Source organism: Crinia signifera, chromosome 6 (genome assembly GCF_055691185.1).
Source record: "Crinia signifera chromosome 6, ASM5569118v1, whole genome shotgun sequence".
Taxonomy (NCBI): Eukaryota; Metazoa; Chordata; class Amphibia; order Anura; family Myobatrachidae; genus Crinia; species Crinia signifera.
The window spans coordinates 290998836-291012346 of record NC_139222.1 but is presented as its reverse complement, the minus strand read 5'-3'; the positions used below and the strand labels follow the sequence as shown (position 1 = coordinate 291012346).

Below are 13511 nucleotides of genomic sequence, written 5' to 3'. Positions count from 1 at the left end.
TACTGTCACATACAGAGGACAGCAGGAAGTCTTATACCCTGCTATCAGGGTGACACAGAGGTCACTGCCTTACTCTAATGCACAGATACTGAGGGTAACATTGCACTGTCACATACAGAGGACAGCAGGAAGTCTTATACCCTGCTATCAGGGTGACACAGAGGTCACTGCCTTACTCTAATGCACAGATACTGAGGGTAACATTGCACTGTCACATACAGAGGACAGCAGGAAGTCTTATACCCTGCTATCAGAGTGACACAGAGGTCACTGCCTTACTCTAATGCACATATACTGAGGGTAACATTGCACTGTCACATACAGAGGACAGCAGGAAGTCTTATACCCTGCTATCAGAGTGACACAGAGGTCACTGCCTTACTCTCTAATGCACAGATACTGAGGGTAACATTGCACTGTCACATACAGAGGACAGCAGGAAGTCTTATACCCTGCTATCAGGGTGACACAGAGGTCACTGCCTTACTCTAATGCACAGATACTGAGGGTAACATTGCACTGTCACATACAGAGGACAGCAGGAAGTCTTATACCCTGCTATCAGAGTGACACAGAGGTCACTGCCTTACTCTAATGCACAGATACTGAGGGTAACATTGCACTGTCACATACAGAGGACAGCAGGAAGTCTTATACCCTGCTATCAGGGTGACACAGAGGTCACTGCCTTACTCTAATGCACAGATACTGAGGGTAACATTGCACTGTCACATACAGAGGACAGCAGGAAGTCTTATACCCTGCTATCAGAGTGACACAGAGGTCACTGCCTTACTCTAATGCACAGATACTGAGGGTAACATTGCACTGTCACATACAGAGGACAGCAGGAAGTCTTATACCCTGCTATCAGAGTGACACAGAGGTCACTGCCTTACTCTAATGCACAGATACTGAGGGTAACATTGCACTGTCACATACAGAGGACAGCAGGAAGTCTTATACCCTGCTATCAGGGTGACACAGAGGTCACTGCCTTACTCTAATGCACATATACTGAGGGTAACATTGCACTGTCACATACAGAGGACAGCAGGAAGTCTTATACCCTGCTATCAGAGTGACACAGAGGTCACTGCCTTACTCTAATGCACATATACTGAGGGTAACATTGCACTGTCACATACAGAGGACAGCAGGAAGTCTTATACCCTGCTATCAGAGTGACACAGAGGTCACTGCCTTACTCTAATGCACAGATACTGAGGGTAACATTGCACTGTCACATACAGAGGACAGCAGGAAGTCTTATACCCTGCTATCAGGGTGACACAGAGGTCACTGCCTTACTCTAATGCACAGATACTGAGGGTAACATTGCACTGTCACATACAGAGGACAGCAGGAAGTCTTATACCCTGCTATCAGGGTGACACAGAGGTCACTGCCTTACTCTAATGCACAGATACTGAGGGTAACATTGCACTGTCACATACAGAGGACAGCAGGAAGTCTTATACCCTGCTATCAGGGTGACACAGAGGTCACTGCCTTACTCTAATGCACAGATACTGAGGGTAACATTGCACTGTCACATACAGAGGACAGCAGGAAGTCTTATACCCTGCTATCAGAGTGACACAGAGGTCACTGCCTTACTCTAATGCACAGATACTGAGGGTAACATTGCACTGTCACATACAGAGGACAGCAGGAAGTCTTATACCCTGCTATCAGGGTGACACAGAGGTCACTGCCTTACTCTAATGCACAGATACTGAGGGTAACATTGCACTGTCACATACAGAGGACAGCAGGAAGTCTTATACCCTGCTATCAGAGTGACACAGAGGTCACTGCCTTACTCTAATGCACAGATACTGAGGGTAACATTGCACTGTCACATACAGAGGACAGCAGGAAGTCTTATACCCTGCTATCAGGGTGACACAGAGGTCACTGCCTTACTCTAATGCACAGATACTGAGGGTAACATTGCACTGTCACATACAGAGGACAGCAGGAAGTCTTATACCCTGCTATCAGGGTGACACAGAGGTCACTGCCTTCAGAGGTCACTGCCTTACTCTAATGCACAGATACTGAGGATCGTGTCACTCTGCGTGTAAGTCTTATACCCTGCTATCAGGGTGACACAGAGGTCACTGCCTTACTCTAATGCACAGATACTGAGGGTAACATTGCACTGTCACATACAGATTATCTTAATGCACATATCTGAGTGTAACATTGCACTGTCACCTACTGAGGACAGCAGGAAGTCTTATACCCTGCTATCAGGGTGACACAGAGGTCACTGCCTTACTCTAATGCACATATACTGAGGGTAACATTGCACTGTCACATACAGAGGCAAAGTCTTATACCTGCTATCAGAGTGACACAGAGGTCACTGCCTTACTCTAATGCACAGATACTGAGGGTAACATTGCACGCGCAGGAAGTCTTATACCCTGCTATCAGGGTGACACAGAGGTCACTGACTGAGGATTGCACTGTAATACAGAGGACAGCAGGAAGTCTTATACCCTGCTATCAGAGTGACACAGAGGTCACTGCCTTACTCTAATGCACAGATTACTGAGGGTAACATTGCACTGTCACATACAGAGGACAGCAGGAAGTCTTATACCCTGCTATCAGGGTGACACAGAGGTCACTGCCTTACTCTAATGCACAGATACTGAGGGTAACATTGCACTGTCACATACAGAGGACAGCAGGAAGTCTTATACCCTGCTATCAGGGTGACACAGAGGTCACTGCCTTACTCTAATGCACAGATACTGAGGGTAACATTGCACTGTCACATACAGAGGACAGCAGGAAGTCTTATACCCTGCTATCAGGGTGACACAGAGGTCACTGCCTTACTCTAATGCACAGATACTGAGGGTAACATTGCACTGTCACATACAGAGGACAGCAGGAAGTCTTATACCCTGCTATCAGAGTGACACAGAGGTCACTGCCTTACTCTAATGCACAGATACTGAGGGTAACATTGCACTGTCACATACAGAGGACAGCAGGAAGTCTTATACCCTGCTATCAGGGTGACACAGAGGTCACTGCCTTACTCTAATGCACAGATACTGAGGGTAACATTGCACTGTCACATACAGAGGACAGCAGGAAGTCTTATACCCTGCTATCAGGGTGACACAGAGGTCACTGCCTTACTCTAATGCACAGATACTGAGGGTAACATTGCACTGTCACATACAGAGGACAGCAGGAAGTCTTATACCCTGCTATCAGGGTGACACAGAGGTCACTGCCTTACTCTAATGCACAGATACTGAGGGTAACATTGCACTGTCACATACAGAGGACAGCAGGAAGTCTTATACCCTGCTATCAGGGTGACACAGAGGTCACTGCCTTACTCTAATGCACAGATACTGAGGGTAACATTGCACTGTCACATACAGAGGACAGCAGGAAGTCTTATACCCTGCTATCAGGGTGACACAGAGGTCACTGCCTTACTCTAATGCACAGATACTGAGGGTAACATTGCACTGTCACATACAGAGGACAGCAGGAAGTCTTATACCCTGCTATCAGGGTGACACAGAGGTCACTGCCTTACTCTAATGCACAGATACTGAGGGTAACATTGCACTGTCACATACAGAGGACAGCAGGAAGTCTTATACCCTGCTATCAGGGTGACACAGAGGTCACTGCCTTACTCTAATGCACAGATACTGAGGGTAACATTGCACTGTCACATACAGAGGACAGCAGGAAGTCTTATACCCTGCTATCAGGGTGACACAGAGGTCACTGCCTTACTCTAATGCACAGATACTGAGGGTAACATTGCACTGTCACATACAGAGGACAGCAGGAAGTCTTATACCCTGCTATCAGGGTGACACAGAGGTCACTGCCTTACTCTAATGCACAGATACTGAGGGTAACATTGCACTGTCACATACAGAGGACAGCAGGAAGTCTTATACCCTGCTATCAGGGTGACACAGAGGTCACTGCCTTACTCTAATGCACAGATACTGAGGGTAACATTGCACTGTCACATACAGAGGACAGCAGGAAGTCTTATACCCTGCTATCAGGGTGACACAGAGGTCACTGCCTTACTCTAATGCACAGATACTGAGGGTAACATTGCACTGTCACATACAGAGGACAGCAGGAAGTCTTATACCCTGCTATCAGGGTGACACAGAGGTCACTGCCTTACTCTAATGCACAGATACTGAGGGTAACATTGCACTGTCACATACAGAGGACAGCAGGAAGTCTTATACCCTGCTATCAGGGTGACACAGAGGTCACTGCCTTACTCTAATGCACAGATACTGAGGGTAACATTGCACTGTCACATACAGAGGACAGCAGGAAGTCTTATACCCTGCTATCAGGGTGACACAGAGGTCACTGCCTTACTCTAATGCACAGATACTGAGGGTAACATTGCACTGTCACATACAGAGGACAGCAGGAAGTCTTATACCCTGCTATCAGTGACACAGAGGTCACTGCCTTACTCTAATGCACAGATACTGAGGGTAACATTGCACTGTCACATACAGAGGACAGCAGGAAGTCTTATACCCTGCTATCAGAGTGACACAGAGGTCACTGCCTTACTCTAATGCACGGATACTGAGGGTAACATTGCACTGTCACATACAGAGGACAGCAGGAAGTCTTATACCCTGCTATCAGAGTGACACAGAGGTCACTGCCTTACTCTAATGCACAGATACTGAGGGTAACATTGCACTGTCACATACAGAGGACAGCAGGAAGTCTTATACCCTGCTATCAGGGTGACACAGAGGTCACTGCCTTACTCTAATGCACAGATACTGAGGGTAACATTGCACTGTCACATACAGAGGACAGCAGGAAGTCTTATACCCTGCTATCAGGGTGACACAGAGGTCACTGCCTTACTCTAATGCACAGATACTGAGGGTAACATTGCACTGTCACATACAGAGGACAGCAGGAAGTCTTATACCCTGCTATCAGGGTGACACAGAGGTCACTGCCTTACTCTAATGCACAGATACTGAGGGTAACATTGCACTGTCACATACAGAGGACAGCAGGAAGTCTTATACCCTGCTATCAGAGTGACACAGAGGTCACTGCCTTACTCTAATGCACAGATACTGAGGGTAACATTGCACTGTCACATACAGAGGACAGCAGGAAGTCTTATACCCTGCTATCAGAGTGACACAGAGGTCACTGCCTTACTCTAATGCACAGATACTGAGGGTAACATTGCACTGTCACATACAGAGGACAGCAGGAAGTCTTATACCCTGCTATCAGGGTGACACAGAGGTCACTGCCTTACTCTAATGCACAGATACTGAGGGTAACATTGCACTGTCACATACAGAGGACAGCAGGAAGTCTTATACCCTGCTATCAGAGTGACACAGAGGTCACTCCATTAATCAAAGGCAAGGGCAGCAATGTCTAATGCAGGTAGCATGACTTGTATGTTACTAACTCATGAGTTAGCAAAGTTTTCCATAGCAAGTCAATTAGAAATCACAGTGTGTGCAGCCATTACAGTTCTGGTCCAGACACTTAGTGTAAGACACCTCTGCTAACTTTTAAACCCTGTCGGAACATAGTCCAGGCCTGTTTTACCCTAATAGAGCAATAGCTCAATCAGCAACGCTCCCGTCTCTTAAGTAGACAAGGCGCACGGCTATAAGGATTCAGTCCCCACAATACAGGGGTTATTTCATGTTCTGACAGGGCACTATGGTAAACGTCACCAACGGTGGACTCTGAGATGTAATTTCTCCACAGGATAACCTTCGGTATTCCTGGTCATTGGAAGTTGGAACATTGCACTGTCACATACAGAGCTGGTTGTGGTGTGTACGCACAATACAATCCAGTGTGGGATCTGACTATGTAGTCGGATTTACATTCGAATCACATGCATCTAACATGCAGATCGCACATTTGAGATAATTTGACTTAGAATTCCTCCAGGCCTCTAGTAGCCTTGCACCCCAGCGGGGTAGCATTTTTGGGAGATGCAGCTGTGGAGGTGCAGTACGAACTGTGTAATGGTTAACATTACTACCTCACGGCACTGATGTCAATCTATATTCATAACACACTGGATATGCCCAATCTCGTTTGAGATCACATGGGAACACCAGCTGTTGTAGATAACATGGGTTCCATTCAGACAATGCCATTACCCTAGCGGTGTGGAGTTTATGTGTATTCTCCCCGTAATTGCGTGGGATTACTCCGGGTGCTCCCGTTTTCTCCCACAAACAATTCGGTTTGTCATTTCTTATGGTTCTCCTTTAAGTTATGTTAGCGGAGTAACACTGGCTGTAGCTTTTATAATTAAAAGCTAATATGGCCTTGACTACGCATCCCTTCAGGGACGCAATCTCACTTTGGTAGAAGTTTTACTGGTTGCCAATGTTGACGGCCTTGTTCATATCAGCGCCACCATATGCTATATACCAATATGTTGCCTCTTAATCTGTACGACCTATTGTATAGGGGTACATGAATGCATATGTTTATGCTTGTAGGCATTTGTGTATGTACATGTGTGTGTATATATATACAGTACATGTACATACACAATATATATATATATGTTATATATATATATATATATATATATATATATATATATATATATATATATATATATATATATATATATATATATATATATATATATATATATATATATATATATATATATATATATATATATGTGGATATATATAGCGGTGCTAGGTCAGCATTCTCGCTTCTTACATTCAAACAGCGGTTCGATATAGTTTCCTGTTTGTTTGTTTTCTAATGTATCTACATACACATACATTATGACCAAAACTGATCCTTTTGGTAAATCCGTGTTTTATACACGCAACAGTACATCTTAAGGCATAGACTTAATGCTATTATAGAAAAGATGCTTCTTTCTTGAAACCGAAGTGAAAAAGACAGTCCTGTGGGATTTCTGCAAGGTAGAACCTTGGTTTCTAGGTCACCCTGTGCAGGTCCAGTCGGGTGATGCAAAAAGGGTGGTTTGTTATCAACCACTAGGGCGACACTCTGAGTGGGCCGGCTATGAGCCTACGGCCACACCACCCTGAACACGCCTGATCTCGTCTGATCTTGGAAGCCAAGCAGGGTCAGGCCTGGTTAGTACTTGGATGGGAGGCCGTCTGGGAATACCAGGTGCTGTAGGTTTAGGCCTCCCGCTTCTTCCAATGGGTGCAGCGCAAGATCCCGGCCTTGTTGGCAAAACTATACCGGCAGATGGACCCTCCCTTCGGAGGTGTTCCTGTGGTTGGTAGGCCATTGGGGTGGACCAATGGTGGATTGATGGCTTTGCGTCACATTTACCAGGTCACCCTGTATGTGTCCAGGTCTCGAGACCCTGCAGGTTACAGAGTCCACGCTCTGTTATGTCAGTCCAGTGGCTATTCGTTCGGAGGTAGGCTTTTCCCCATTTTTGCTCCTCCTCAAAGTAATTTGTACATTAAAAGTGGAGGTGGGGGCACCTTAATCCAGGAGAATCTGGTTCTCGGATCTGTGAACCCTGTTAGGGGTCTCTCTTATCTGTCTGCCTCTGGGGCCAGAACTGCTCACAGGGCTGTTAAGACAACCTTATTAAGAGCCACGGGATTGAATTCAATCCCAGAATTTACCGTTTGTCTAGGGTTTTGTCCTTTCGGTAGAAGTAGTGGGGGCTGGCCTCCGCCTGTTTCTTTAAAGCAACAGGGCTCGGCTCTCTCCTTTGTATTCCACAGCCTATGAGCTCTGTGGTATGATCTCTGCTCATTCTTGCAGGGGGTCCTGCAGATCCAACCTCTGGTTGTTACAAACATGGTGGTTTGATAAAATCTTTCTCTGATTCTTTGGGCCCTTTAGGGCTCTTTACAGGCTAACTGGGACAACGGTTTTCCTGTTGACCGTTGCTGCTGGGTGTCTGCCCGGTAGGCTCTGTTAGGTCAATCGCCTTTCATAGTCTTTCATTCTCATAGAACGGATTCTTTGAAACGTTACTTTACACCTCACAAGGTGGTTCCTGAATTTCAGGTCATCCAGGAGATAGTGATCCCTGCCCTTTGTAGGCCGGCGGTCTCTCCTGGGCATCAACTGGAGATGGTCTGTGCTTTGCACGTCTGTAATACTTTGGCCATCTGACTCTCTCTTTATCCACTAGAGAATTTATAAGAGGGGCTGGTCTGCTACCATGCAGACTATTGCCAGCCGATATCTGCGGTCGCTTATCAAGCAGGATTCCTTGTTCACCTCACTCCCCGTTCTTGCAGGGGTACGGGCTCATTCCACTACATCTGTGGGTGTGTTTCGGGCTTTTACAGGTGGTGCAACGGCAGAGCAACTTGGCAAGGCGGCAACTTGGTCGTCTGCCAACGATTTCTTACGCTTTTTTGCGTTTGTTATGTTTGCCTCTCAGAACTCGGCATTCGGCCACAATATATTGGCCGCGGCACAGGCGCGTCCCCACCCTTAGGTGGCTGCTTTAGGACATCCCAATGTAATCCCTCTGGCCCCTGACGTCTGCCGCAGAAGAAAACGAGATTTATGTCTTACCTGTTAAATCTCTTTCTTCGAGGACGTCAGGGGCCACAGGGATCCCTCCCTGCCGCGCCTGCTTCATGGTATTGAAGTTCATAGTTCCTCCGTTGAGTGAACTTAGTTAAAAGTTCCTTTGTTGAGGTACTTATACATGTTACAGTTATGGTTCCTCTGTTGAGCAACCACACACACATATATTTGTTGAATGTGTTACTGTATGGGTTTCTCTTCCTTCTATCTTGTCTCCTGCCTGGCTTTGGGAAAAACTGAAAGTAACTAGCCTGGGAGGCGGGGTAGAGGAGGGGAGGAGCCAGGGCTGTCTCTGGGCAGTCCAGAAGTTTTATCCTTTCTGGTGCTGGAAAGGTCGTGACCTCACTCTCTACCCAATGTAATCCCTGTGGCCCCTGACGTCCTCGAAGAAAGAGATTTAACAGGTAAGACATAAATCTCGTTGTCTGGTGGTACCACCGCTGTAATGTGTAACCACCCCCTGCAGGTGTGACCGCATCAGTCATGTGCACGTACTGTACCTCCTGGATTATTAGTGTCTGGTGGTACCACCGCTGTAATGTGTAACCACCCCCTGCAGGTGTGACTGCATCAGTCATGTGCACGTACCTCCTGGATTATTAGTGTCTGGTGGTACCACCGCTGTAATGTGTAACCACCCCCTGCAGGTGTGACTGCATCAGTCATGAGCACGTACCTCCTGGATTATTAGTGTCTGGTGGTACCACCGCTGTAATGTGTAACCACCCCCTGCAGGTGTGACTGCATCAGTCATGTGCACGTACTGTACCTCCTGGATTATTAGTGTCTGGTGGTACCACCGCTGTAATGTGTAACCACCCCCTGCAGGTGTGACTGCATCAGTCATGTGCACGTACCTCCTGGATTATTAGTGTCTGGTGGTACCACCGCTGTCATGTGTAACCACCCCCTGCAGGTGTGACTGCATCAGTCATGTGCACGTACTGTACCTCCTGGATTATTAGTGTCTGGTGGTACCACCGCTGTCATGTGTAACCACCCCCTGCAGGTGTGACTGCATCAGTCATGTGCACGTACCTCCTGGATTATTAGTGTCTGGTGGTACCACCGCTGTCATGTGTAACCACCCCCTGCAGGTGTGACTGCATCAGTCATGTGCACGTACCTCCTGGATTATTAGTGTCTGGTGGTACCACCGCTGTAATGTGTAACCACCCCCTGCAGGTGTGACCGCATCAGTCATGTGCACGTACTGTACCTCCTGGATTATTAGTGTCTGGTGGTACCACCGCTGTCATGTGTAACCACCCCCTGCAGGTGTGACTGCATCAGTCATGTGCACGTACCTCCTGGATTATTAGTGTCTGGTGGTACCACCGCTGTAATGTGTAACCACCCCCTGCAGGTGTGACTGCATCAGTCATGTGCACGTACTGTACCTCCTGGATTATTAGTGTCTGGTGGTACCACCGCTGTCATGTGTAACCACCCCCTGCAGGTGTGACTGCATCAGTCATGTGCACGTACTGTACCTCCTGGATTATTAGTGTCTGGTGGTACCACCGCTGTAATGTGTAACCACCCCCTGCAGGTGTGACCGCATCAGTCATGTGCACGTACTGTACCTCCTGGATTATTAGTGTCTGGTGGTACCACCGCTGTAATGTGTAACCACCCCCTGCAGGTGTGACCGCATCAGTCATGTGCACGTACCTCCTGGATTATTAGTGTCTGGTGGTACCACCGCTGTCATGTGTAACCACCCCCTGCAGGTGTGACCGCATCAGTCATGTGCACGTACTGTACCTCCTGGATTATTAGTGTCTGGTGGTACCACCGCTGTAATGTGTAACCACTCCCTGCAGGTGTAACTGCATCAGTCATGTGCACGTACCTCCTGGATTATTAGTGTCTGGTGGTACCACCGCTGTCATGTGTAACCACCCCCTGCAGGTGTGACCGCATCAGTCATGTGCACGTACTGTACCTCCTGGATTATTAGTGTCTGGTGGTACCACCGCTGTAATGTGTAACCACCCCCTGCAGGTGTGACTGCATCAGTCATGTGCACGTACTGTACCTCCTGGATTATTAGTGTCTGGTGGTACCACCGCTGTAATGTGTAACCACCCCCTGCAGGTGTGACTGCATCAGTCATGTGCACGTACTGTACCTCCTGGATTATTAGTGTCTGGTGGTACCACCGCTGTAATGTGTAACCACCCCCTGCAGGTGTGACTGCATCAGTCATGTGCACGTACTGTACCTCCTGGATTATTAGTGTCTGGTGGTACCACCGCTGTCATGTGTAACCACCCCCTGCAGGTGTGACCGCATCAGTCATGTGCACGTACCTCCTGGATTATTAGTGTCTGGTGGTACCACCGCTGTCATGTGTAACCACCCCCTGCAGGTGTGACCGCATCAGTCATGTGCACGTACCTCCTGGATTATTAGTGTCTGGTGGTACCACCGCTGTCATGTGTAACCACCCCCTGCAGGTGTAACTGCATCAGTCATGTGCACGTACTGTACCTCCTGGATTATTAGTGTCTGGTCGTACCACCGCTGTAATGTGTAACCACCCCCTGCAGGTGTGACTGCATCAGTCATGTGCACGTACCTCCTGGATTATTAGTGTCTGGTGGTACCACCGCTGTCATGTGTAACCACCCCCTGCAGGTGTGACTGCATCAGTCATGTGCACGTACCTCCTGGATTATTAGTGTCTGGTGGTACCACCGCTGTAATGTGTAACCCCCCCTGCAGGTGTGACTGCATCAGTCATGTGCACGTACCTCCTGGATTATTAGTGTCTGGTGGTACCACCGCTGTCATGTGTAACCGCCCCCTGCAGGTGTAACTGCATCAGTCATGTGCACGTACTGTACCTCCTGGATTATTAGTGTCTGGTGGTACCACCGCTGTAATGTGTAACCACCCCCTGCAGGTGTGACTGCATCAGTCATGTGCACGTACTGTACCTCCTGGATTATTAGTGTCTGGTGGTACCACCGCTGTCATGTGTAACCACCCCCTGCAGGTATGACCGCATCAGTCATGTGCACGTACCTCCTGGATTATTAGTGTCTGGTCGTACCACCGCTGTCATGTGTAACCGCCCCCTGCAGGTGTGACTGCATCAGTCATGTGCACGTACCTCCTGGATTATTAGTGTCTGGTGGTACCACCGCTGTCATGTGTAACCACCCCCTGCAGGTGTGACCGCATCAGTCATGTGCACGTACCTCCTGGATTATTAGTGTCTGGTGGTACCACCGCTGTAATGTGTAACCACCCCCTGCAGGTGTGACTGCATCAGTCATGTGCACGTACTGTACCTCCTGGATTATTAGTGTCTGGTGGTACCACCGCTGTCATGTGTAACCACCCCCTGGAGGTGTGATTGCATCAGTCATGTGCACGTACTGTACCTCCTGGATTATTAGTGTCTGGTGGTACCACCGCTGTCATGTGTAACCACCCCCTGCAGGTGTGACTGCATCAGTCATGTGCACGTACTGTACCTCCTGGATTATTAGTGTCTGGTGGTACCACCGCTGTAATGTGTAACCACCCCCTGCAGGTGTGACCGCATCAGTCATGTGCACGTACTGTACCTCCTGGATTATTAGTGTCTGGTGGTACCACCGCTGTAATGTGTAACCACCCCCTGCAGGTGTGACCGCATCAGTCATGTGCACGTACTGTACCTCCTGGATTATTAGTGTCTGGTGGTACCACCGCTGTAATGTGTAACCACCCCCTGCAGGTGTGACTGCATCAGTCATGTGCACGTACTGTACCTCCTGGATTATTAGTGTCTGGTGGTACCACCGCTGTAATGTGTAACCACCCCCTGCAGGTGTGACCGCATCAGTCATGTGCACGTACTGTACCTCCTGGATTATTAGTGTCTGGTGGTACCACCGCTGTCATGTGTAACCACCCCCTGCAGGTGTGACTGCATCAGTCATGTGCACGTACCTCCTGGATTATTAGTGTCTGGTGGTACCACCGCTGTAATGTGTAACCACCCCCTGCAGGTGTGACAGCATCAGTCATGTGCACGTACCTCCTGGATTATTAGTGTCTGGTGGTACCACCGCTGTAATGTGTAACCGCCCCCTGCAGGTGTGACCGCATCAGTCATGTGCACGTACCTCCTGGATTATTAGTGTCTGGTGGTACCACCGCTGTAATGTGTAACCACCCCCTGCAGGTGTGACTGCATCAGTCATGTGCACGTACCTCCTGGATTATTAGTGTCTGGTGGTACCACCGCTGTAATGTGTAACCACCCCCTGCAGGTGTGACCGCATCAGTCATGTGCACGTACCTCCTGGATTATTAGTGTCTGGTGGTACCACCGCTGTCATGTGTAACCACCCCCTGCAGGTGTGACCGCATCAGTCATGTGCACGTACTGTACCTCCTGGATTATTAGTGTCTGGTGGTACCACCGCTGTAATGTGTAACCACTCCCTGCAGGTGTAACTGCATCAGTCATGTGCACGTACCTCCTGGATTTTTAGTGTCTGGTGGTACCACCGCTGTCATGTGTAACCACCCCCTGCAGGTGTGACCGCATCAGTCATGTGCATGTACTGTACCTCCTGGATTATTAGTGTCTGGTGGTACCACCGCTGTAATGTGTAACCACCCCCTGCAGGTGTGACTGCATCAGTCATGTGCACGTACTGTACCTCCTGGATTATTAGTGTCTGGTGGTACCACCGCTGTAATGTGTAACCACCCCCTGCAGGTGTGACCGCATCAGTCATGTGCACGTACCTCCTGGATTATTAGTGTCTGGTGGTACCACCGCTGTCATGTGTAACCACCCCCTGCAGGTGTGACCGCATCAGTCATGTGCACGTACTGTACCTCCTGGATTATTAGTGTCTGGTGGTACCACCGCTGTCATGTGTAACCGCCCCCTGCAG

At 48.5% G+C, this 13511-nt stretch overlaps 1 protein-coding gene and 1 pseudogene across 1 annotated transcript in view; both read left to right on the top strand.

Annotated features, from left to right (window-relative positions):
* SEC23IP (SEC23 interacting protein) overlaps nucleotides 1-13511 on the top strand; it is a 90404-nt gene that overhangs the window by 62640 nt on the left and 14253 nt on the right.
* LOC146010735 (5S ribosomal RNA) lies at nucleotides 7100-7218 on the top strand (annotated as a pseudogene).